Consider the following 24,492-nt stretch of genomic DNA (forward strand, 5'->3'; position numbering starts at 1 on the left):
TTTAGACCAGTTATTTTCTTTCTGGAATATTCTGCCTGCTCCTCAGATGACTGTTCACTTCCTCTCCTTCCACCTCAGCTAACTGTCACCTCTTCAAAGGGGCCTCCTCTGACTGCCCCCTCACCTCACACCATTTCATCCTCTGTCCATTCTGCCCTAATGGTTTCCTTGTTCCTTTTTTTGTGGATTCCTTGTCTGCCTGCCCAACCAGAGCTCCATGAGAGCCAGGGCTGTCTTGTCCACTCTACCCCCAATGATTGGCAGACACCAGGCCCTTGGTTTCCGCTGATTGAATATAACCAGATCTTATACAGCACAGCCAGAAATGCGGAGAGTCTGAACTAGACAGGAGCAGGCTTGTGGATCAGGCCCAAGTGTAGACTCGCCTCTGGCCCACACTCTGGGGTGGTGAGGAAGGACACCTCTGAGACCACGGGTCAGCCCTGCCACAGACGACGTGGGCCTGCAGCCAAACCCAGTACCTGGGAAGGGGTGGGTGAGCGTGGAAGGGCTTGGCCACGACATTCCCTTTCAGGGCCCTCGGAGTTCCCAAGCCTCGTTATTAAGCCTTAGACGGCCGATGCCAGGATGCAGGAGCCCCACAGGACTCGTGGAGGCCGTTCCCTAGGCCAGCACAGCCCCTGGGAGTCAACAGTGAGTGGAAACTTCAGACAGGGAAAAGCTAATAGGCATGTTTTGCCGAGGGAATGAAGAAAACAAAAAGCCTGCCTCTGAGAACAGAACGGGCAAAATTCCCCCGTAAGGGGGCTCTGCACGCACTTTGGCACCCTGCTTAAGTGGTGGGCCCAGGCGGGGCCAGGAGACCAGCCTGAGGCTTGAAGACACATGGGCCTGCCTTCCCGGGACTCACGATCATCAGAGAGCGGAGTCAAGCAAGAAGAGCCCAAGAAGTGTAGAGACATACAGGTGATTGTGCCGAACACCCGGCAAGACTGCTGCGCCAACAGTCTCAACACCGCCATCAGGGGACGACAGCGGCACGTTTTAAATGTGGACAGACCAACTCCTGGAGCGTGATTGCATTCTAGACACCAGGAAGAAGAGTTTCCGCCACCCAGTTGCTCCACCACAGTAACCCAAGGCGACATTTACATCTGATTTGCAAATCCCTGCCCTGTATCCAAGGCTTCTGCTAGTCCCTGAGGTGGCGCGGCCTGGACTCAAGCAGGCCCACAGCTTTGGGGACCTCTCAAACCCCAGTGGGCACCAACGCACCCATCGCTGCCAAGTGCTTCCTCCCTGCAAGTTCAAAGTCCAGAGCTGCAGAGCCTGGTCACGGAGGGAGGGGCAAGACACACCTGCCCATGGCGCCCACGGGAGGGCACGGCGCTGGTAAGTAAAGTTGGGGCTGCTGACTCCTGTCTGGCGCACACAGGAGGGGTGGCTTGCGGCCTTGCCCTCCCAGACATTCTCTAGACCCTCCGCCTCGGCCCTTGTCCAAACACTGTGCCCGTCAACTTCATCAGCACCCTACCCCCCTGGACTGGTTCCCCCAAAGGAACACTGAATGGCGACCAATACACGGTACGGCACCTGCTGTGTGTCAACCCCCCCGCCACAAAAACCGCCACGTCTGCTACCTGCCCTCAGATATCTGACAGTACCAGCCTCACAGACTACCCATCTCTGGCGTCAGTGACCTGCCTTAGGGGAGGGACAATTTCTGAGCCTGGATCAAAAGTCACCTGCGGGCGTACCTGGGTGGCTCAGTTCGTTGAGCGTCAGACTCTTGATTTCGGCTCAGGTCATGATCTCAGGTGGTGGGACTAAGCCCACCCTTGGGCTCTGGGCGCTACCCTCAGCAGGAGGTCTGCTTGAGACTCTCTCTCTTCCTCTGCCCCTCCCCTGGCTCGCATGCACACACACTTGCTCTTTCTCTCTAAAAAAATGAATAAAATCTTTAGGAAAAAAAAAAAAAGACCCCTGTGGCTTTTCCTCTAAGGAGGGTCCTGCCTGGGCTGGAGGACCACCCAAGAGAGCTCCAACAAGTCCCATGTGAACTCAGAGCAGCGCCGTGGCCTCTGGACATGCAGGTGGACTGGACCCACTGCTCGCAGAGAGGATGTGCAGAAATGACCCAGAGCTGAGCTCCAGGAGTACTGTCTGCTAGGGCACAGGTCTCGCCCAGAGTACCTGCCTGCTGCTAGCACAGTTTTAATGTCATACAATGGTAATGCTGGGAGCATTCTTAAAGGCCGGTTATTCCAATATCTTTGTTTTACCTGTGGCAAAACCAAGATCCGGAGAGGAGAAAGCAGTGACTCAACGTTAAAGCCAGGGCCAAATACACAGGGTCCTGTTCCTAGGCCAGGGCTTTCACCTAGGGTGCCTGAGCTAGGGTCAGAACCCTCTGAGAAAGGCCTCCTCGGTCCCTTTCCTAAGAAGAAGCCCCCAAACCGGCCAAGCACAGCCTCCCCCCCCCATTTCCCAGATGTATCTGGGGAATCAGGAGCAGCTACCTTCGCATCCCAAGAGGCCGGGGTCCGAAGTCCACTCCAATGCTGGAGCTGGGGGTCCCCTTCTACAGGAGGGCTCGACAACCGTGGCGGCCGGAAGGGCAGGTGAGGTGGAAGGGGTCTTTGCCTTCAGTCAGCGAGGTCTGTTTGCCTGCCAAAATGAAAAGGGAGAACAGACTATCAGGCTACAGAGGAGATGCACAAAGCTCCTGCAGAGAGGAGGACAACAGATGGCGTGGTTCCGACATTTTGCACCATAACCAGCCGGCGGTTGCTGCTAAGTGTCTCGGACCCTGCCTGCCGGTCAGCAGACGGCGTCGCTGTGCTGCGTGCCATGCCTGACCCTACAACCAATGCACCCTTTGCACAATCGTTAGCCAATTGCTAAGCAGTTGTCACACCTAACGAAAGAATCAGACAGGTAGAAACCATGATAGGCCAATCAGATGCCACCCCAGGTAGTAACAGAGGGATCACACCCAAGGCTCAGCACCCCGGGTGAAAGGTCAGCCTGACAATGGATCATGCGGACACTGGAAGCCAGATCAGAGCCACGCAACCGAACGAAGCCTTGGGCTCCCCAACCTCCGCTCCCTCCTGACTTTCCCTAGGCCAGCTCCCAGCTGCTCCCATGACCCCTCAGTGGCCTTGTGGGAGTCTCTAAAAACGGAATCAACAGGTGTCTCTGCAGCGACCCAGGATGGTCAGTTTGGTTTCTTCTGTCCCCCCCTCCCTCCCTGCCATCCATGCGGGTCCTGTGCCATCTCATCCCCTGGAACAGAACAGAGGGTGCAGGCCCTACCGAGAGGGGGCTGCTGAGATTCATGTATGATAGGTGTTGGGCCAAAACACTGTGGCCAAAGAAAGTTGGTGCCCTGCTACCGGCAACCTTTGTGTCAATTTAAGCAAATATTGTGGTGTTTCCATGGTGATTCCTGTTTTGAATATCCACTACACTCACTTTTTAAAGGGCTTTTCCTGTTTGTGTTTCAACTTCAAATCTGTAAATATTTTCAGCCTTTTTAGAAAAATCAGCCCATGCGCGTGCAAACACGAATACCGCACCTGACCTCGGTGCACAAGCTCCCAGGCCCGGAGGTCCGACCTCATGGATGGGAGAGTGGGGTGTGGAAACCCCAAGGGGGTTCTCTATCGGCTCCCACACTGCCTCTGCACATGGGGCTGGCATCAGGGAGGGTGGTGGCTGAAATTCCGGTCCTTTCCTTCCCCCCTCGGCCGGGGGGATGGCAGCATCCATGGCGCCTGTGTGCTCCCGGAGCGTGTGAGCGGGCTCAGCCTGACTCTACGGTGTGGCGTGGTGTGGGCAGCGACCCAGCAGGTTCTCAGATGTGGCCCAGCCCTCAGATCCCCGAGCCGCCCTGGAGGGCAGGAACCCCTCCTCTCCTGCCTCCCAAGGTTGGGTTCTAAGTGGAAGGAGTTGTTGGGCTGTGAAGGTGAGAGGTTCCAGCAGCAGCTCCCCCCACCTCTGCTCTGGGGCACTGCCACCATGATGGGCCAGTGACAGTGGCCCGGGGCTTGGATCAGCCCGACTCCCACCCCACCCTTCAGCACCATACAGGGTTAACAGCGGGTTTCCTGGTTTCCATGGATTCCCGCCAGGCCCCTAATGTGAGTTTCGTGTGATTTGGGGGAAGTGGATTTCCTTTGTTTTCCAGTTTGGGAATATTTTTTTCTTTAAAAAAGAGGAAAAAACACTTTAATGGGAACTTCAGGGCCACTGGGAGACTTACTCTTCTGGGCTCTGACATTCCCCTGCCTGTTGGTCCAGAATCCCCCAAACCCCTAGGCAGCCCACCCACCAACCAAATATCTCCAAGCCAAAGAGGAAGAGGTACCTCAGACCACCTACAGCTCCCTGCCCCCAGAATATTCTTCTGCTGGTGGGGCGGGGGTGGGGAGCTCTCTTCCAATATCCTATCAGAACCGCACCATCCCACCTGAAAGCGAGCGTCTTGTACAGGTGGCTGACACTCTCCCCTTGTAGACAGACACATTTCCCAGGGAAAAGGTCAAGAGAAACACTCCCACCTCCCTGACTCCTGGCAAGGAGCTAGAAGGACCAGAGCCTGACCACACACAAATGGGAATGTGAACGATACCATGCTCTCACGTCCTGGCTCAGAAGGGGATTCCAGCTACAGGAGAAGAGGGTGTTCCAGGCCCTGGTGGGGCCCTTGTCCGGCCTCTTCCAGCTGAGAGAGGGACCTGTCCAGGGCAGAGGGAGCTTCTCACATTGGCAGCCAGAGCAACTGAGGAAAGGGTGTGGCCAGGCCTCTTTCTCCCCCTCCTCCTCAGTCTTCCCCATTCCTGCCATCCTCCAGCCCTGCCAGGGTGTGGCCTTGCTCAGGGACTGTCCCCAAGCAAGTGGCCTGACCTATTTACCAAACCAGGGCACAGGCCTCGGGGCCTGCCATGGACGGGGCCCTCCCACGGCCCAGGCCCCCGGGGCCATGGCGGCAGCAGGAATCTCGGTCAGTAGGTAGACAGTCCAGAGGACAGAGCTCTCTGGCCAGCAGCTCTGGGGTGAAGGGGTGAGAAGCCATGTGCAGGTACAGAAATAACCCTGGGCCGAGAATCAGAAGACATAGGTCTGAGTCCCAGCTGGGCCACTGAACTCGCGGAGGGCTCTCGGACAGGCCATAAGATTACACCAGGGCCCCACTTCCTCACAGATGGAGGTGACACCTTCTTCCCTCCTACCTAGCAGATGTGGGGTGTCCCCAAGAGATGAGTAAGGTGTTAACAGCGCTCCAGGAATGTTCTTGACTACCACCACTTTCTTCTTCCACACCTCTTCAAGGTAACCTTCCAGAATCCGCTCCAAGCAGGCCCATATGCCTCTCTGCTCTGCTCCTCACGCATCCTTCACTGTGGCATTTAAATCTGTACCGGACTAAAGTAATTTGTTCACGAGTCTGTCTCCACCATTGGGTTTTTAACTCCTCAAGGGCAGAGACCAGGTCCTAATTATCCCTGCGTCCCCAGCACTTAGCACAACAGCTGGCCCAACGGTGGGCAGCGTAAGTGTTTGCGGAACTGAACTAGTCCCTGATCTCATGTCACAATCAGACAGGCCTGGCTCAGCTTCATCCCTTTCCAACGATAGAATACTTCACTGGCCGTTCTTCCTTCTTCACTCCCTCTGGTTCCCCTAAGCCCCAACCTGCATCTTGGTCTTCTCACTCCTCCATTAGCATCATGAACGAATAGCTTCCAAATTCAGGGCACTACTTGGTCACCTGATCCTCCTCTAATGCCCATAAGAACTGACTGAGCACCTACTATGTGACAGAGAGCATGCTGGGAGTGGAGGGCACACCAGACGAGTGGTTTCCGCCCTCTGCCAACAGGCCCACGTGATGCCCTCTATTCGCCAAGCACCGTGCTAAGTGCTGTACATATGTGATCTTGCCAAGTCTTTACAACACGAGGTAGGAAGGATTAGGGTCCCTGTGGATCGATTAGGGAGGGGAGGTACAGAGATATGAAGCGACTTGCCAAAGGTCACACAGCTCAGGCCTGGACTCGGGGCTGACGGGTTCTCAAGCCCAACTCACATGCAAGTTCCCCTTTGTCCCCCCGCTCAGCAGCGACCCACACCTAACGCTCTTTCTGCTCCTGCATCTCAGTACTCTTGCCCCCCGACAGGTCTCCCTCAAACCCCCTAGAGCCAGCACAAAGCACCCAGAGATCACAACCAGAGGGAAGACAAAGGTCATGCTTAGGTGTTTCCTTCTGGCTGGGCTGCAAATGGAGGAAGGTGGGGCCTATGGTGAGGTGCCCGGGGAGCAGGAGAAACCCCTGAACCTCCTTGGTAAATGGGGTCCCAGCCGAGGGCATGGCCTTCTGGAGGGAGAAGGGGCCGAGCCATCCACTGTTGTCATTTGGTGAGATGGGGACAAGAAGGCCACCCAGAAGAGGGCCAATCTGGGTCAGGAGGTTCTGTGGGAATGGGACAGTTTCCATTTCTCTTCTCCAGAGCAGGGGCAAACTAAGGGGCTTCACCGTAGGGAGGGAGCGGGGTGGGGGGTTGGGCACAGAGATTTCTGCTGCCTCTTCCACACTGGGACCCCCTACTACAAGGCACGTCTGCCTCAGAGATGTGGGACTGAGAAGCAAGGACACAGGAACCCCTGATTTTCATCTGGGTGAACGCGTGTGGCGAGGGCACCCAGCATCTCCCCAAAGGAGAGAAGACAACAGGAGGTGACAGGGAAAGATCTACACCCGAGAGGATAAAGGGTTGAAAGATCAGGCCACGATGGGAAGAGGACAGAGCCCTAATGAGCAGATTTCATAAACCACCCGGAGTGAAAACAAAAACACAGACGTGTGCATTGCCCAACTTCAGGCTGTATGGAAAAGGGGAAAAAAAAAACAATAAAAAAATCCACATCTTAATACAAAAATCCTATGATGTGTTGTGGCACGAAAGTGTTTTTCACTGCATTTTTCCTCTGTGATCTCACGCAGCCTACGACGGGTCCGCCCAAAGCAGCAGGTATCTGACGGTACACAAACAGCAAACACACACGCCACGACCCAAAACAAGGGCAGCATATATTCAAATTGGTCCACGCTGGCATCGCAGGGCTTCGGCTGGCCTCCGGAGATGGCTGCGTTGGCTCTGGGGATGGGCCCCTTGATTTCTGAGGGAGAAAGAAGGCGGGATAGGAACACAGCTGAAATGGAAAGAAACGTGGGGTTCTGAATTCTCAGAACTCCGCAAGCGGAACTCCGGGCCAGCTGCTTATGTGACACTGAAGGTGCTGTCCTGGTGCGGGCTGGGGACAGAGAGGGGACCCACACCCCAGAGGCCCCTCCTGACTCTCACTCACCCCAGTTACTACCCGTCTCCTTTTTGTTCCACCCCTCCCCCCTTTTAATTGTTGGATGAGTTTACAGAGCTGTGTGCCAAAAACAATCAACTCTAGGGAACAGAGTTCTACAAAAAGGGCGTGTCGCCAGAGGGAGACGGATATCCATGGAAACCACCACCTTTTCAGGGCAGCCTAGGTGAAGCCAGGAGGAGGGGGATGGTGCAGTGGTAGGGAGAGACGCTCCATGCAGAACAGGGCCCCAGAAAATGCTGGGGTCGCCCATGACCCGAAGGAGCCAAGTGAAGTGTGGAGGGTCAGGAGGAAGGAGGGCTGGCCGGAGAGCGCCATGGGGGCAGGGCTGTTGGAATCGCGTGAGCGCACATGTGCAGGCTCACGCACACAGGCCACCCCTGCCAGATCCTGGGGGCAGTGCGACACGGTGGTTTAGTGTACAAGCTCCGGAGCCAGACCATCAGGCATGAATCCAGGCTCTGCCATTTACAGTTTGGGTGACCTTGGGCAAATAACTTGAACTGCTCCGTGCCTCGGTTTCCCCATCTGTAAAATGGAATAATAAATCGAAAAGGCTAAGTGAAGGCGGGAATAAGGGTTTCTAGACCCTGCCACGGTACAGGAAACTAACAGTTGATGTTTATTAAGCAGTACGTACTAAGGCTTTTAATACATTAATACGTTTCATCACGGTAAGAAGCCAATGAGGTGGGTTACTATCTCAACTGGATAGTTGAGAAGCTAAGACTCAGAGAGGGATGTGACCCACCCAAGGTCACACACTCAGGAGTGGTTTGAACCCAGGCCCGTCTGCCACCCTTGCACTATACTGCTTGGCAAGGGGAGGCAGAGGGAAGAGGTTGGGGAGGGAGCGAGGGAGGGATGGGCTTTCAGGAGGTTCTCTTTACAGACTGGACCTGGGTACACAGCAGTGGGACCCAGTCGTGTTTTTCTCAAGCAGCCAAAGGGAAAACAGAAATCCTCCAGTGACTGCAGATGGAAGGAACAAGGAACAGGGAAAAGCTGAGGTGGCCACGTTCTTCAGGAGTTCCCATTCCAGTCCTAACTCGAAGAGGCCCTCTGAATCTCCCCAGTGCCCAGGCGGGCATCTCCAGAATCAAGAGATCTCTAGAGGGAACACAGCAGCACCTCCCAGCCACAGAGACCCAAAGCCTGGGAAAGGTCTTCCTTCTGGGTCAGAACCCTGTGGACAACCCAACAGTCTGCCTTCCCAGAAGCTGGCCAGACCCCTGGAGGGGATGGGACACAGGCAGGGGGAGCAGAAGGGAGCACAGGCCTCCCCTATCGCGAGGCCAGGCCCTGGGAGGGGGTAAGCTGGAGTCACAGGCTGCCTGCCCTGAGTGGTCTGGTCTTCACCCTGCTCGGAGACGGAGGCCATGCAGGCTTGGTGGCTCAGCCCTTTCTGCCATCGACCACCCAAACTCATTCAGATATTTCCTCTCTCACTTGCTTTTTAAAAAAAATTTAATGTTCTCTATAATTCATCCGTCCCAGAAGATAATCGATAGAGCCCGTAATGAAAATCTGAGCCATATTTTATGATCCGCTGCGAGCAGAAAGGGCCACATCAGCAGGTCCGGTTTTGGCTCTGCCTATCTGTCTTGCCCACTGCTCGGGGGATGACTTCCCCAGCCGGTCCTGCCCACCCACAGCCCCCCACCCAGAGCGCTGCCCTCAGCCACGTGACCAGGGCATGGACCGCCCCGCTGGAGAAGAGGCTCGGGCCACAACCCCAGCACCCCGACACTCATTCCACCACCCCACTGCAGGATGCCACCTGCCATCGCGAGGTCTTCCTGAAGCTGCCCTGGACCTGGGACCCCAGCACCCCCGCCCCCTTGCGACCTCACCACCACCTTTAGCCCTCGCCCTTCCCGAAGCCTGAAGACCCTCACTAGAATCTGGAGGCCTGCACCGGCCCCCAACCACGGCATTCATCCCCACCAAGAAAGGCTGCCCGCTCCCTGGGGACTCCCTGAGTGGGGGGGGGGTGTCCCCGCGGGGGGGGGCGGGCTTCAAGGTCAGTGGAGGGTGGGTCATTATTCATTTTTACTACCTCAAACACGTCCCTCCTCTCCCTGGTCTGGGCCGTGTGAGGTGATGATGTGGATGAGCCATCCTGAGGGGGACAAACTGGGAGCTCAGGGGAGGCAGCCTCCTCCTGCTCTGCCGGGGCCAACAGGGGGCAAGCAGAGCCCCGCCCCTTGCCCTGGCACTACCACCGGGAGCCAATCAGCAGGCAAGGCTCTGCTCCTCCCAGAACCCCTTGCTGCCTAGCACCAATCAGAGAGTGCCACAGCACCAGGGCCGGGCCAGGCAACCCCAGCAGGCCCAATCAGAGCCCAGAGGACGCTCCGACACCCCAGGAACAAAGCCTCAAGCCAATGAGAAGGGCCACATCATGAACTACTATGCAGCCATCAATACACATTTACCCAAAGCAGGAAAACTCAGATGACTCTGTTGTTTGGAACGCTGTCCAGTAGAACTTTCGGTGCTGTCCGGTGTGGGCTGCCACTGGCTCCGTGTAGCTGCGGAGTCCTTGAATGCGGCGGGGGTGGCTGTGGCACTGAATTTTTTATTCGACTTGATTTTACTTAATTTAAATAGCCGCACGTGGCTAGAGGCTACGGTATTGGGCGGCGCAGGGTTTGAGAATTTCATCGATGTAGGAAAAAAAATTCTTAATAAAAAATTTAAAAGTCTATTATCACAAAGCAGTGGAATAATCATTATTAACTACAATAACAGAAATAGTTAATGTTTACAGGCACTGTGTGCCAGGCTTGGTGCTCAATATTTTATACGGATCCTCACACTGAATCTGACCACCTTCCAAGATGCTGACGATCATTAGCCCCACTCTATAGGTGAGGAAACAGATTCAGCAAGCTTAAGTAACTCACCAAAGTGGCATTGCTGGGTGGCAAAACTGGGCTTCGAACCCAGATCTCTCTATTCCCCTAGCCCATGTGTTTAACGAGCACACTGCATATTTTTAAAATTATTTTCTTCACACTTTCTTTGTATTTTCCAATGAGCCATAAGCATGAGTTACAATCAGGGAGAAAATGTGTTTTTTAAAAAGACTCTAAAAAGAGGCAAATCCTTCCTTCCCTGGTGGGGAGTATAGAGGGAGGTTTCTGGGACCGCTGGCCAACTGGGCCTCCTGCATTTGGATGGAGAAAGAGAAGGCAGTGTGGTCATGGGTGCCCCCTGTCCCTCATGCTCCCACTGCCCAGATGCCAGCCCTTAAGAGGCCAGGGGCCCACAGACGATGCGGGGCCTAGGATTCTCCAGCAGCCAGGCTGCCAGCGGCATCCAGTTTCCTCCCAGCCCCACCCGGGAGTCAGTTCCTGACAGGTTTCTCAGCAGTTTTGCAATCACCACCCAGGTCTGCATCTTAAAGAAGGCGGCAGGCCATGGGGCTGTCTGCAAAAGACAACGCACACCATTCTTACCATGGACCACCTTTCCCACTACCTTCTAGGAGAGCCAGGAACTCTGGGCCAGCGGCCCAAGCCTGGGGACATGCTGTCTTCCCTCTGTGGGCATGGAGAGGCTTGTTTTTCCCGGGGGGGGAGGGGAGCAGTCATTGCCTCCCCACTTGGGACTGCATCTAGGCTCAGAATAAGGGTGACGACGAAAATCCTCTTGAAAGGTCTGTGATAAAAGAAGAAGCCCCAGCAAAGAAATGGAACCAGGGAAGATTCCAAGTTGATTTTGCTCTTTTTCCATAGCACCAACTAGGGGGTGCGGAATAGGGAGCGATTACCCCATTCAGTCTGGTTTCCATTTCAGCTCCCCCCCACCTCCTGAGATGCACAGACCGGTTCTCCTTTCGGGGCAGGCAGAATAAATATCCTTACTTAAAAGGGTTTTTATTATTATTATTATTACGGATTTTTGGTTCCCTGCTATCTGCCGTTCTCTGTCATTTCCAATCTACCTTAAGTTCTCCCTTGGATTTATATATTTATTTTTTGGGTTGGTTTCAGGTGCTTCTAGTTTATCAAACAATCAGCCCTGTGAGGTACACTGGGTGTTTCCAGAAATTACATCACAAAAAATCATGCAATTAAAGTGTAAGGGAAAAAAAAACATAGCTGTTGCTTCATTTTGTATTTTAATTAGCGACTTATTGTAAACGTAGACTTTTAAAATGGAGGCGCCTAAGCAAAGCCAGTAAACAAGTTTTTCTAATGAATTAATTTCACCTCTTCCCTCCTCCTCCTCCTCCTCCTCCTCCTCCTCCTCCCCACCGGCCCAACTGTCATCTTCCAGAACTTCTTGGCCCTCTTTTTATCTATTCCACTTCTTCATCCTTGTCCAACATATACCAGAAAAGGAGTACCCCAAAATAAAATTAGGAGCCCCGGCTTGTACAATCACAGAAGAAGCCTCGATGGTGAGCATCTTGGCTGAGGACCCAGCGTGCCGTCTGCCACTGCACCCCTGGCTCCGTCCCCAGCCCTGCAAACCCCTCTCTGCCGGGCCCCAGAGATCCCTCTGCTCCTGTCGGTGCCCTACGCTCAGAAAGGGAGAGAGAGGAAGCCTAGCGCTGTGCTGACTGCCCAGGCAATGGGGAGAGGGTGGAGACACAGAACACCTGTGGCTGCGTATGGAGGGTAGACCACCTGGAGAGCGAGGGAAACCCAAGCCCTGTCCCATCGCCCAGAGGAAGGAAAAGAGGCACAGGGGACAGAAAGAAGAGGGAGCCCGTAGCCAGGGAAAGAGAAGCTGAAATTAGAAGGCTCTGTCTAGGTCACATAGCAGCTCAGAGAAAGGACATCCATCAGTCCCAGGCACCTCCACCCCTGAAGGCTAGATCCAGGCTGCCCCCACTGGTGAAGAACGTTGCTTGCTGTAGAGTCTTGCTCCTCCCTTCCTAGAAAGTTCCCAGCCGGGGGGGGGGGGGGGGGGGGGGGGGAGTGGATGGGGAGAGTAAGTTAATCTGTGCCTTTAGCCTAGTTTCTCAAAGAGAAGGCTGAGCATGAGGGACAGAGTTCGCAGGGAAGGTAGACAAGCCCCGGATGTCCTAGAGAAGGGAAGATCCCTGGAAGTTGCCTCTGCCCCAGATCAGAAAGAACATCACTGGGCTCTTGAATGTCCCTGTTCAAGGGGAGTCTCTGAGCCCTCCAGTCATTCATCCTGGAGGCTAGGCCAGCTTAACAAGGGCAGTCAGGAGCACACCGCCACCCTAGTCCTGCATGTCCAGAACCAGTGCAGAGACACCGTGGAGCAACAGGTTTGCCATGCCGACTCGCTCCTGGGGCAAGCCAGGGTTCTCAGCATCATGAGCAAAACTCCACACTGGCCGTTTTTATTTTGAGTGGGAAGAATCCTAATGATGTCCTCGGGAGGGGCTGTCATTCACCTGCTCATTGCCATCTCAGACCATCCTCAAGCTGGGGTCCCCCTTGCTTCTGACACTAAGTCCACTCCAGGGTCCCCTCCCCTACATTACAGCAGGTGGCCTCAAGACAAAACTGGTGGGGAAAGGGGCACTCAAGAAGGCTCTAGAACACCTGGTGGCAGGATGCTGGCCCCCACTCACTCAGATTCCCAAAGAAAGGAGGAGAGGAAGGAAGAACCAGAGAGGAAGGGGCTGGACCTCCATGTCATCGTGCACCGGTGGGAAGCCAGACCCAGCCTCACGACAGATCCTGCTCGGTTCAGCTTCAATCGGAAAGGAAAGCTCCCATCAAACATGGGCTGGGCAGGGATGTGGGCACCGAGATTAGGAATTTGGAAAACCATCTGAGGAACCTGGCCCTGGGAAGACAGCAACAGGATTTAATACCTTATCCCTGCTGTCTGGTAAACACCCTGAACCATCCCCACACTCCGTTAGGCGGCCTCGGATCCTCAGGTGTGCCGGCGACGGGCAGGTAGAGACAGACGTGGGCAGAGACAGGAAGGGAGGGAGTGTGGGCCTGGGGGGGAGGGGGGCGGGGGAGGAGCTGGCCTGGGAGGTAGGATGGGTGGCAGCCAAGCCAGACAGTCAATGAAACAGCTGACAGGTGCAGGGAAGGGGGGCAGGGAGAAGAGAAAGGTGAGCCGGGGGTTTGGAATACTTGGGGATGCCACCGTCACACCCCAGGGGGCTGAGTAGGATGACAGGAAGGGTCACAGGCTTGTGGGCCAAAGACCTAGAAGTTCTGGGCACCTTTTCTCCCAATAAAAGGGCAACTAGGGCGGTGCTGTGGACCAGGCCACAGGCTCCCCCAAACCCAACAGGACAGAGCAGCAGATAGAGTGCTACCTTCTGGGGCTTACCATGCGCACCTATGAGAGCAATCTGCAGTGTCCTCTAAGGTCACGCTCTCTCCAACACACATGCATAGACCTCATACGGAAAAGAAAGTCCAATCAATCAAAGTGGAGCTTCTTTCTATTCCAGGCTGGAAATGACACGGGAAAGCCAGCATTGAGAGGAAGCAGGGAGGACGAGGAGCAGCCCTCCAGCTGTGCAGAGGAGTCTCAACCCTCCAGGGGTGGCCTGGGGACAATTAAGAGTAGACAAGCAGAGGGGCGCCTGGGTGGCACAGCGGTTAGGCGTCTGCCTTCGGCTCAGGGCGTGATCCCGGCGTTATGGGATCGAGCCCCACATCAGGCTCCTCCACTGTGAGCCTGCTTCTTCCTCTCCCACTCTCCCCGCTGTGTTCCCTCTCTCGCTGGCTCTATCTCTGTTAAATAAATAAATAAAATCTTAAAAAAAAAAAAAAAAGAGTAGACAAGCAGAAAAGAGGTGCCCGGGGTCCTGGTGGTTCCTCGGGGTGGTCGGGGGTGAACCTCCTTGGCTAGGATCCTGGCACAGAGGTCAAGCCTGAGAGGGGCTCCCGGAGCCTCCTCCACCGATAGGCCCAAGCGGGCCACACCACTAATCCGCTTTTCCCATTTCTGTCTGCTCCTTGATGTAATTACAGTTTTGGATTGAAATCCACCCGGAGCGTAACCACCCCCCCCCCCAACCTGATGCACTCTCTAAATCCTTGGGTACACAGCAGTGCATCTCTCTGCTCTCTGAGAATTGGAAACTATTTCGAAAGTGAAAAGTTGCACCCCTTTTCAGTGTCCTCATCTCTGGTTTCTTTCTGCAACCCTCTCAAAGCTGTCCTCGCCTTGGCCGCCTCGGCCAGCTCAGGTCCTTCCTCTCTGTCCCCTCGGCCACTGGGGCCTCCTGGGCACCTAGCAGGGGAACAAAGAGGTTCCTGGCCTGTTACGGGGCTGGGCCTGGAGTCCCTTGTCTTCTGCACGAACCCCACGATCCCAAGAAATGCCATCCACAGGATCCAAAAGGAAGCTGAGAGGCCCACATGCAGAACTTGTCCTGCCCTAACCATAACAATGTGGGGTGCTGGCTTTGCTGCTGGAAGCCTGACCCTTGGCAATTTCCCAGCACCCAAGTCTGCTCCAAACGTGACCCCATAGGCCCGACTCTAGCTTGTACCCACCCTCCTTTGCTCTGGTGCCAAGTTCCCTGTAAACCCACAGAGTGCTGACACCTAGAGCTCACACCGTCTGCAGTCAAGGGAATCTTTGATTGCCTTCTGCCACCATTCTGCTCCAGTTTCTCAGCTCTGGTCTTGCCAGTATCAACACTTTGAATCTTTGCATCAAACACAGACACACAGACACACACACACACACACACACCCCCCGCACTCCCAAACAAAGGAGAGAAAACACACTGACAAAAAACCCAAGAGACCTAGGGTTGGGACTGGAAACCGGTGTCACCAGCTCACTGTTTGCCCCACATCAGGCAGGCGGCCAGAGAACCCTGGGCAACACGTGTCACAGACCTCGCCAGACATCGGTACACTTGTTCGGGTCCCTACCCTTTGGAAGCTGGTCCCCCAATGCATCGCTTCGGGCCACCGCTGCTGATAATTTCTCAGAGATAAACAAACCGGTTTGGATAAAACAAGAACCAACCTGAATTCTTCACCCAAAACTCAAAATGAAACTCTCCAATCTCCTATCTCCTTCCCCTCTCCACCTTCCTATGCCATCATTGGGTTCTCTAAAACTCAGACAACTGGATTCTTTTTTTTTTTTTTAACTCAGTTCTCTAGCCTTTTTGTTCATGGATATGACCACATCTGGGACCACTGGGCTCAACCTGAAGGGATGCTGGCTTTTACTGAAAAACGTTTTGCTTCCTGTCTCCTAAGTATGAACAGGTCAGAAGGAAGAACAGACAAGGGGAATACGCTTTGAAACCTCTGCTGGGCTGCCATCCTGCCTGGGTCCTTTTCCCCAGCTCCTTTTAGGTTCGGGGTCTTCCTTCCACACTCCTACGGCTCCCCTCAATTTTCAGGCCCTTTAAAAAAAAAAAAAGAAAAGTACCGGACATCTGGTCTACCCCTCCTGTCTGGGAGCAGAGGAAAGAGTTGCTCAGTTCCCTTCGAGGAGTCACCTGGTTAATCGAGGTTCAATGTCAAGACAGGAAGGAGGCCAAAGGGCAGAGAGGAAAGACGCAGCCCTGAGGTCTGTGGCCACGTGTGTCTCCCTGCAGGATCAGTACATGACATGCTTGCCCACCCCCAGAGTCATTCGTACCTGATACGCCCTCACCCACCTCCCCATCCCACCCAATAAGACCCCTGTGCCCCTCCAGCCTCTCTGTGGAACACTCTCTGCTTTCTGCTCTGAGCTAGTCTGGAACCTCTGCCAGGGCTCCCGCCTCCCAAGTCCCCATCAGTGGGGTCTGCTCGGTCCCTGTAGCTAATTTACACCCGTCAGGGTTTAAAATAGCAGAGGCATAAATGAAAAGTCCAATTTCTTCAAATTTGCATTGTAAAACCATCCTTCAACTTCCTTGAAATAAATTTTACTATTTTATTAGTGCAAACAAAATGGTAATAAAACACTAATACAGCGCCTTGTATCCAGGGGAAGAGCTAAAATTAACATAGAGCGAGCAGTGTTTGCTATTACATTCAATTACCTTTTTACTTGAGATTTACATTCTCATCCCCTTAATCTCCATAGTAGTGGCTTCAAAATCATTCCTCCCAGGCTCTGCCCTTCCGGAGCCCCCACAGCTGGAAGCCAGGCCTCCTGCCCAGATGGCGCTCACCCTGGGCATGGCGCCTACCCCCTTTACCACAGCTGCCTCTTGTCAGAGGGTACCACTTCTCTCCCCTGCTCGCAATTTCCTCACGTCTCGGCCTCTCAGTTCTCAGCAAGTTCAAACCAAAGGGCTCTGACACAAGGCACATTCAGACACGCAGTTATCAATAAGCAGGTGCATGGGGCATGGGCCGGGGGGCATTGCTCCACAAGCCTGCAAAGGCTCTCCTTGGCATAAGAAAGGGGCAGGGAACTCATGGGAGCCCTGAGGAAACTGGCGCCTCTGGTTTGACAGGTTGTGGGAGAGAGTTTGCTGCATGGCACAGCTGGGGACTCTGGATTGTGACAGGAAGCTCAGCTGTCCTGACATGGGACAGGACAAGGAACCACTGGGGCCAGCCTCTTACACTGTACGCAGATAGCAAAGCTGAGGGCTTGGGATGAGGCTGCTCACAGGTGACAGAGGCGGGGCTAGCACTCCCCGTGTCCTGGCTCACCATCCAGTGCTCTTTCCTCAACAGAGACAGACCCTAAAACCGGGCCACTGACTCCAACCACAGCCACAAAACATCTGATGCCCCAAGAGGGTCCCTTTGTTTCCTGGAAGAGAAAGAAAGCAGAATTCCTTGTCTGGGACCGTTCAGCCTTGCCCCAAGCCACTGGCAGAGATGACCATGTTTCCAAGTGGCCCCAAATTTGTCCTGATTCCAGGTCTGTCACTGACTAGCTGTGTAATCATGGACAAGGTGTCTCTCCTCTCTGGGCCTCAGTTTCTTCATCTGTAAAACAGGCACAATAACCTCTGGACTGGCCTCTTCTCAGGAGTAATCATCATGACTGAAAGATCAAGAAAGGCCCATTAAAGCCCACAGAGCCTCGGAAACTCAACAGCAGATCTGTTCCCAAGACGGCCTGGACAAGGTGCGACAGGGGAGGCAGGGCCAGAAGCCCCAGCAGGGCCTCGGACATGGACGCCTGAGTTCCAGGCCAGGCCACCACAGATCTCTGTGTCTTTGCATCTAACCCAAAAGACTCCTTTCTCTTCCTAGTCAAACCGCTGCCAAAGACCCTGGATTATGCCTACAGAATCCTTTGAACTAATCTTGAAGAAAGACTCGCCAATCCGCCCAGGGTTCAGGCCGCCTGACAGGTTCACTAGAAGTGGTTTGGGGCAGGGAGACAAGGTAATACGGGAAAAAAATAGATGTAAGGCCCCCCATAAGCTTTGCTCAGCCCAGCTATTACAACTAGGGAAAAAATGATCAAGGGGACACACACTCACACACAGTCACACAACCACACACACAATCACTCACACCCTATTACATGCACAATTTCACATACACTTACCCACGCCACCCCCCCCCCCCATTCCCCACTCGACCCTCTCAAGGTCTTTCTTCCTAAATCTCACTCTTAAAATGTCTTCCAATGGGCCCTGGAAGGAACATTCTGGTCCAAGCTGGTAAAAGACGAACTCATCCTTATTCCCAATTCACATGGAGTTGAGTCCCACTGGCACAGAGCTGCTCTGGGACACCAGGAGGTAGGAATCTTACTTAAACCCAACCAGCAGTGGGCGCAAAGGCTGTTGGCAGTCGAGCATGATTGGCCAGAACAGCCAAGTGAAACATCAACGTTCACCAGAGCCCAATCTGGCTGTCCTTGCTCCAGCCCTTTCTGCTCAGGCCCCTCCATTCCTACCCTCATCATGTTCTGGCCCAGAGATAAGCTTTATGAAGTAGCTTTCTTATTCAGCAAACAACAGGCAAACCCACTGCAAGAAACAACCCCATGCACAAAACACGAGGAGTTTTATTTGGTTCAAACTGGTCCTCTGCATTTTTTCCGCCTTATTTTTTTCTCCCCATGGGGGAAACAAAAGAAAGGTTGTTGGTGAGGCTCAAACGTTTCTTGGGCCTTGTCCGAGTTCTACCTTGTTTTTCTTTTCCTTTCTGTCTGCCCCCCACCCCCACCCTGCCTTCCCTGCCTCCCCACCTTGAATAAATAAAGCACCCAAAGCTGGCACAGGCTGGGAAGGAAAGTACAAACTATCTCATAATTTTATAATTTTTTTTAACACACTGGCCTAGGGTTTTGGGCAAAGGACAAAAGCTATTGTTGAACAGCATAACACGAAGGTCTGAGTCACCGATACGCCTCGGCTTCTGGAGATCTCATAGGTTTCTGTGGCTGCCACAGCCGGTGAGCTCAGCACCCTGCGGGGGCCGTGGGTGCAGGCGCCCTCCCGCCTGGCGCTGCCCCACCCCCTCCCCCTCCCCGGGCTCCCTACTGGGCCGCCACGTTGGCTTTGTTGGTTTTTAATCATAGGGGGGAATTTAAAGAAAATGTTGTGAAATAAAAAACAAATCACCGTGGTCCCACCGTTCATGCTATAATTTTCATTTTGGAGGATTACCTTTCAAGCTTTGTCCATACGCATTTGTGATTTTTATATAGTTTCTATCGTGGCGTTCACTTGGCCTTCGGTGTTTTGTTTTTTTCACTCACGTAATAAACATTTTTCCATGTTTCGAAATCATCTTCAACATTATTACTTGTATAGGTGACACAGTATTTCTTCCGCCCTGTTATTCTTGGGCTGACGCTGTGAAGCCAGAGGGGGAGAAGGGGGCCCTCGGGAGACCTTTCCATGAATTGAACCATGTAGCCACATGCTTTTGGCCGAGGTGGGGGCATTGCCTGAATGATCTGGATCACCCTGGCCTTGGAGTGTGAACCTGGAGGACAGGCAGAGGCTCCACTAAAACCCTCCCCATCCTGTACCAGGCCACTCACACCCCTGCCCGTCTGCCCAGAGAGACGCTGGTTCCAGCAATGGCCTTCATCCTCACGCTGACCTTCACCCCCACAAGCCGTACTTCCTCTTTATAAAGCGCCCTGGCAGCAAAAGGCCCATGACAACACTCTGCTCTCCATTTTTATATCTGAATATCTCAAAGCACTTAGCAAAGACTTTCATTTTCTCATTACCCCAAGGAGAGGAGGTCATTCGGGAAAATGGTACAAATATTCCCATTTGTCAAAAGCAAGAAGGAAGTGAGTTAAAAGGAAAATTCTACCACTTAACTGCGCCCGACTAGCCCAGGAGGGAACGCAAGGGTCTTCTTTGCCTCTCCATTCACCCAGTTTCCTTTTTCCAGTGCAACTTCAGGAACCTCGTTACGGAAAAGATGGCTCAGGGCCAAAACCAGGTTTCCATTTTGCTGAGAATCAATCACTCCCCACTGGCCCCAGCTCAGGAGACCCTCTCACTTCTCAACTAAAACCATATTCTCTTATGATTATAATTAAGTAAAATGTATATTTTACAAATATAGACAGTCACCAAAGGGGGAAAAATACACCAGAATACACTAAATACTAAAGGAGGTGATATTACAATAGTTAAATTATGGGTGAATGTTTTCCCTTTATTTATTCTCAAAAACTATTTAAAATAAGGTTATAGTCTCCCAGCGCATGGAGAATAGTAATGCTTCAGAGTCGTATCGGCCTGCGTTTGAAGGCTGGCTCTCCTTTAGCCAGCTGGGTGAACTCAGGTAACTAGCTTAGCCTCTCTGAGCCTCATTTCCTGACAGGTAGAGCAGGAGTCGAACCCACTACCTGCCCTGTGTCCTTCGGTCCCACAGAAAGTCATGGCACAGCATCTGACACCTAGTTGGCACTCCGAAAATGTCTATTTCCTTCTATTTTCCTTCCTCCTTTAATAAACTGAAAAGGTAGGGGGCACCTGGGTGGCACAGTCGTTAAGCGTCTGCCTTCGGCTCAGGACGTGATCCCGGCGTTCTGGGATCGAGCCCCACATCAGGCTCCTCCGCTGGGAGCCTGCTTCTTCCTCTCCCACTCCCCCTGCTGTGCTCCCTCTCTTGCTGGCTGTCTCTCTCTGTCAAATAAATAAATAAAATCTTAAAAAAAAAAACACAAAAAACTGAAAAGGTGACATCCCCTCAGCTTGCTTGCTGCCCCCCAATTTCCTCCTATATCCTTCGTCCCTTTTCGTGCCTCCCGTCAGTCCCCCAGGAAGCCCCCAGCACACAGCCCCCTGCGACCCTCCTGGGACTCACCTGGAGGGCTTGGAGGTAAGGGTTGGGGGGGGGGGCGCTCTGGGACGACAGCACAAGCCTTGCTCTGACCTCGTCCACCAGGTCAGGCCCAGGCGAGCCCCTCCAGGGAGTAAACAGGCCTCGTGCAAGGACTCGGCAGACACACTGGGTGATCCCCAGGTTTGCGCCTTCCTGGCAGCCGCCCTCCAGGAACAGGTGCCAGACTGCAAAGGCCACCTGCTCCTGGGGGAGGGCAAGGGCCACGCTCCCGACCGTGGAGGGGAGGCCAAGGAGAATCAAAATGGCATCAGCGTCTGGGATCCAACCCTTCCCTGGGCCAGGCAGGCCAGGCCGGCCCAGGGGCTGCCACCTTGGGAGTCTGTGAACCCAGCCCCGGGCATGGCAAGCCTTCTCTCTGCTCCCCTCCAGTGCTCTCTGTTGGGCCGACACTTTCGTGTTCTTCATGTTCACTCTGCTGGTTTGGCAAGGACGCTTCAGCAGAATTCTGGTGGCCACAGCCTCTGGGCTGGGGTGCCAAGGCTCCAGCCTGGCCCGGGGCGTCCTGGAGCCTGAACATGGCGGCAGGCCTGAGCCCTCCGCCTTCCTGCCTTCCTGATAACAGGCGGGGAGCAAGGAGTCGCAATAATAGCTACCCCTTGAAACCATGCACCAGGCCTCGCGCCAAGTGCCTTACTAGCATTATTTCATTTAATCCCAACAGCAACCCCATGCTGGAGGCACTATGATCTCTCTCCTTTTGCAAGGAAGGAAACTGAGCCTCGCAAGGGTTAGGGAAGTGCCTAAAGTCATAGCACTCATAAAGGAGGAACCAGGAATTTAAACGTGTGCACTCAATTATCCTTCGGTGCCTCTGCACGGGGGCCATTCTCCCAGGACAGCTGCTAGAGCCCACACTCCACGGGACCTTTTCCAGAAAGGGACCCCCTGAGAGGCATCCACAGCCACCGCGGGACACATGACACCCCACCCCACCCCCCACCCCGCCAAAAGCAGGCGGGAATCCTGCCAAAATGAGTGCTTCTCCTTGCCTCTTGCCCCTGAGGAAGAATAGGGACTCCACACCTCCACCGAGAGAGGACGGTCAAGCTAAAGAGCCGCCATTTTACAAACATATCGGTGACTGGAGGAGCCCCTGTAAAGTGCCACTGTTTCCCTCCCTGGCTCTCTTGGGAATGTTTAAGTGGGGAGGTCTAGGGACATGGGACCATTGCAACGGCCAGGGACAAGTAAATGTCTGTTGACCAATTTACTAGTGTGGGCATGGTGGAGAGGGGAAATATGGCGGGAGGAGGGGGTAGGGCAGGGCCCATGGCATAGACAAACCCTCAAAACTGTAAGCCTTCTTTGCAAAACAAGCATGATACCAGCTCAAGATGAGGCACCCTTTCTTTTAAAACTAAAATAGGCCTCACATGGGAGGCTGGATGTGGGGACCCCCGGACAAGGCTCCCCCGTTGCCAGCAGTGGGTCCCATGCAAGCTGGTGGAGCCTAGCAGGGTGGGGGCCGGGTGGGCCACCTGGGGCAGACAGTCTCCAATCGTGCTGAGCACAGCATATCGCTTCATTCAGGAACCCAGAGTAAAATGTACAGCTGGGTCTAGAGTTGATTCAGCCTTTAACTCGTTCGGGATTGCTGGCAGAGCCACCGAGGCGACGGGGAGGGGGTTAGGCCATCCCTGGGGAAGGGGGCACTTTGGGGCAGAACCCCTGCTAATAACATTGATACATACAAAAAGAAACCTAATGTGTTTTTTTTTCAAAACTCTAAAAACCCGACAAGCATTGGGAGTTTAGGGAGGGATGAGTGAGTGTGTGTTAGGTGGGGGGTAGGGGTGGGGGAACTTGTTTTCTACCCACTGCCAAATTCTCATTTACTGTCAGCTCCAATCCATTCAGAACTCACTGACTCAATTGCCTTTTCACGGGGAAAGGAGCCTGCACAATGCAGGGGACTTTTCAGTTCCACATTAGCACACGGGCACTGGGCAATGTCCAGGAATAAACACACACGTCCCTCCCAGAGGCCACCACCCCCACCCCCAGCCCCAAACAATCCAGCCAGCCCCGCCTGGGCCACATCTGCTCTTCCCTATTTTAATACGTTGGGTTGTCGTTTGATTTTTTTTTTTTTAATGTAGTTTGGCCAGTAGAGAAGTGTGTGTGTGTGTGTGTGTGTGTGTGCACGCGCGCGTCCACATGCACGTGTATGCATGTGTGTGTGTGCACACTGGCACAATTTTCTGTGTGCTTGGAGAAGTAGGGGCTCTCACAAGTAGAACGGCTTGCAAGACTTAATTCTAGGGCTGTTCCAACTCTTCTTTTTGCCCAAAGAAAGAAGGAATGGGGAGAGATGGAAAGGGATCCAAATTAGGCTCCCAGAAGGTAGGGATTTGGGGGGGTTGGGGGGGGACTCATTTAACCTAATTCTGGAAAGTGTTGATTACAGAGAAATTAGCATTTGGTCCGGGGATGTCCCTAAGAACTTGGCAGCCACAAAAACTCTTCAATAATCACATTAAAATAATATCAACAATAATAATATAATTATTATAAAAACTGTGGTCCCCATTTTCCGAGTGTTCACGATGAGCCTAGCACTCTGCTTAAAGTGCTCACATCCATCGGCTCAGGCAATGATCACAGAGACCCACTGAGCACTAACCCTCCCGTTAGCCCACGTCCACACAGTCAGACAGTTAACGACCCCGGCCCCAAGTCAAAAAAACAGCAAGTGAGAAAAGGATCTAAATCCTGTTCTGCTAACTGTGGACCCACCATCTCGCCCTGCCCCCGGGAGAGACGAAACCTACAGGGGATCCTAAAGAAAGAGGAGGCCCCAGCACCACACAGGCCTTGGCTGCAGGCGGGGAGCCCATCCCCTGCCTCCATCACTGTCCCCTGGGGGCTCGCGCCTCCCTTTAGCACAGGCTCTAGGAGGGAAGAACCCGCCCCTCTTCTACCTCCCTTGTCCCGTAGAACTTGATGTGATGCTGGAAACGCTCTGTATCTGTGCTGCCCAACACGGTAGGCGCTAGTGACTATGGAGTACTTGAAATGTGGCTAGTTCACTGACGAACTGAGTTTTTCATTTCAGTTCCTTTACGTTGCCACATGGGCTAGTGGCCACTGTACTGGACAGTCCAGATCCAGAGCGCCTCCAGCCGCCCCTTTCCCTCCCAGCCCAAGAGAGATGTTGGAAATAAAAGCTCAGAAGGCCCCCATCCCAGCCACCAAGGCTCTCCTCCATTCTGGCATAGCCTTCCAAAAATCACTGGTCTGCCTCCAGCTTCTCTCTCTCCTTCTCTCCCTCCCTCGCTCCCATCTTTCTTTTTTCTTTTCTTCCCCTTCCTTTCCTTCCTTCCTTCCATCCTTCCTCCCTCCCTCCCTACTTCTCATTCCATCCTTCCTTCTCTCCCTCCATTTCTTCTTCCTTCTTTCCTTCTTTTCTTCCTATCTTTCTTTTCTCCCTCCCTTCCTTTCTTTCTTAGAAAAAAAAAAAACATCAGTTTAATTAGATAAATCCTCAGAGCACGTGGCCTGGAGTTCGTCATGGAAATTAACCTGCTCCCAGATCTCAGATAGTGAAACAAGAACTGGGGTGTTTTGGCATAGCACAGTGAAATGGGAGAGGCCGGTGGCGATTCATCTTCTGTAAGTGCCCCTCGCCCCTCCAGTGCCCCCTGCTTCACAGCCCCATGTCCTTGCCTCCTTAGGTCACTGCCTCCAAGCCACCTCTGCTTCCTCTCCTGGCCCCTCCCTCCCCACCTCCGCCCAGGGCCCGGGGCTGCTCCCCGGGGTAGGATCACCCAAGGGTAGGGGGGAAGCCTGGGCTCCATCCCCACCATGCTCCGCTTTCCCCCTCAGCTCCGCCCTCTGGCTGAGCACCGAGCTTAGCACTTAGTGCCAGAACGCCCAAGGATCGGCACAGGCTCGGCCCAAGGCTAGCCTGTTACTCCTCGAATTTTCACACCG

The 24,492-nt window shown here is 53.8% G+C and overlaps 1 protein-coding gene across 1 annotated transcript in view; it reads right to left on the reverse strand.

Annotated features, from left to right (window-relative positions):
• CASZ1 (castor zinc finger 1) overlaps window positions 1-24,492 on the reverse strand; it is a 147,649-nt gene that overhangs the window by 112,690 nt on the left and 10,467 nt on the right. Inside the window, exon 2 of the mRNA XM_048221979.2 lies at window positions 2,481-2,628. The gene's annotated coding sequence lies outside the window, so the exon portion shown is untranslated. The remainder of the gene's footprint in view (window positions 1-2,480; window positions 2,629-24,492) is intronic.

Source organism: Ursus arctos, unplaced genomic scaffold (assembly GCF_023065955.2).
Source record: "Ursus arctos isolate Adak ecotype North America unplaced genomic scaffold, UrsArc2.0 scaffold_32, whole genome shotgun sequence".
In the NCBI taxonomy this organism is placed as follows: Eukaryota; Metazoa; Chordata; class Mammalia; order Carnivora; family Ursidae; genus Ursus; species Ursus arctos.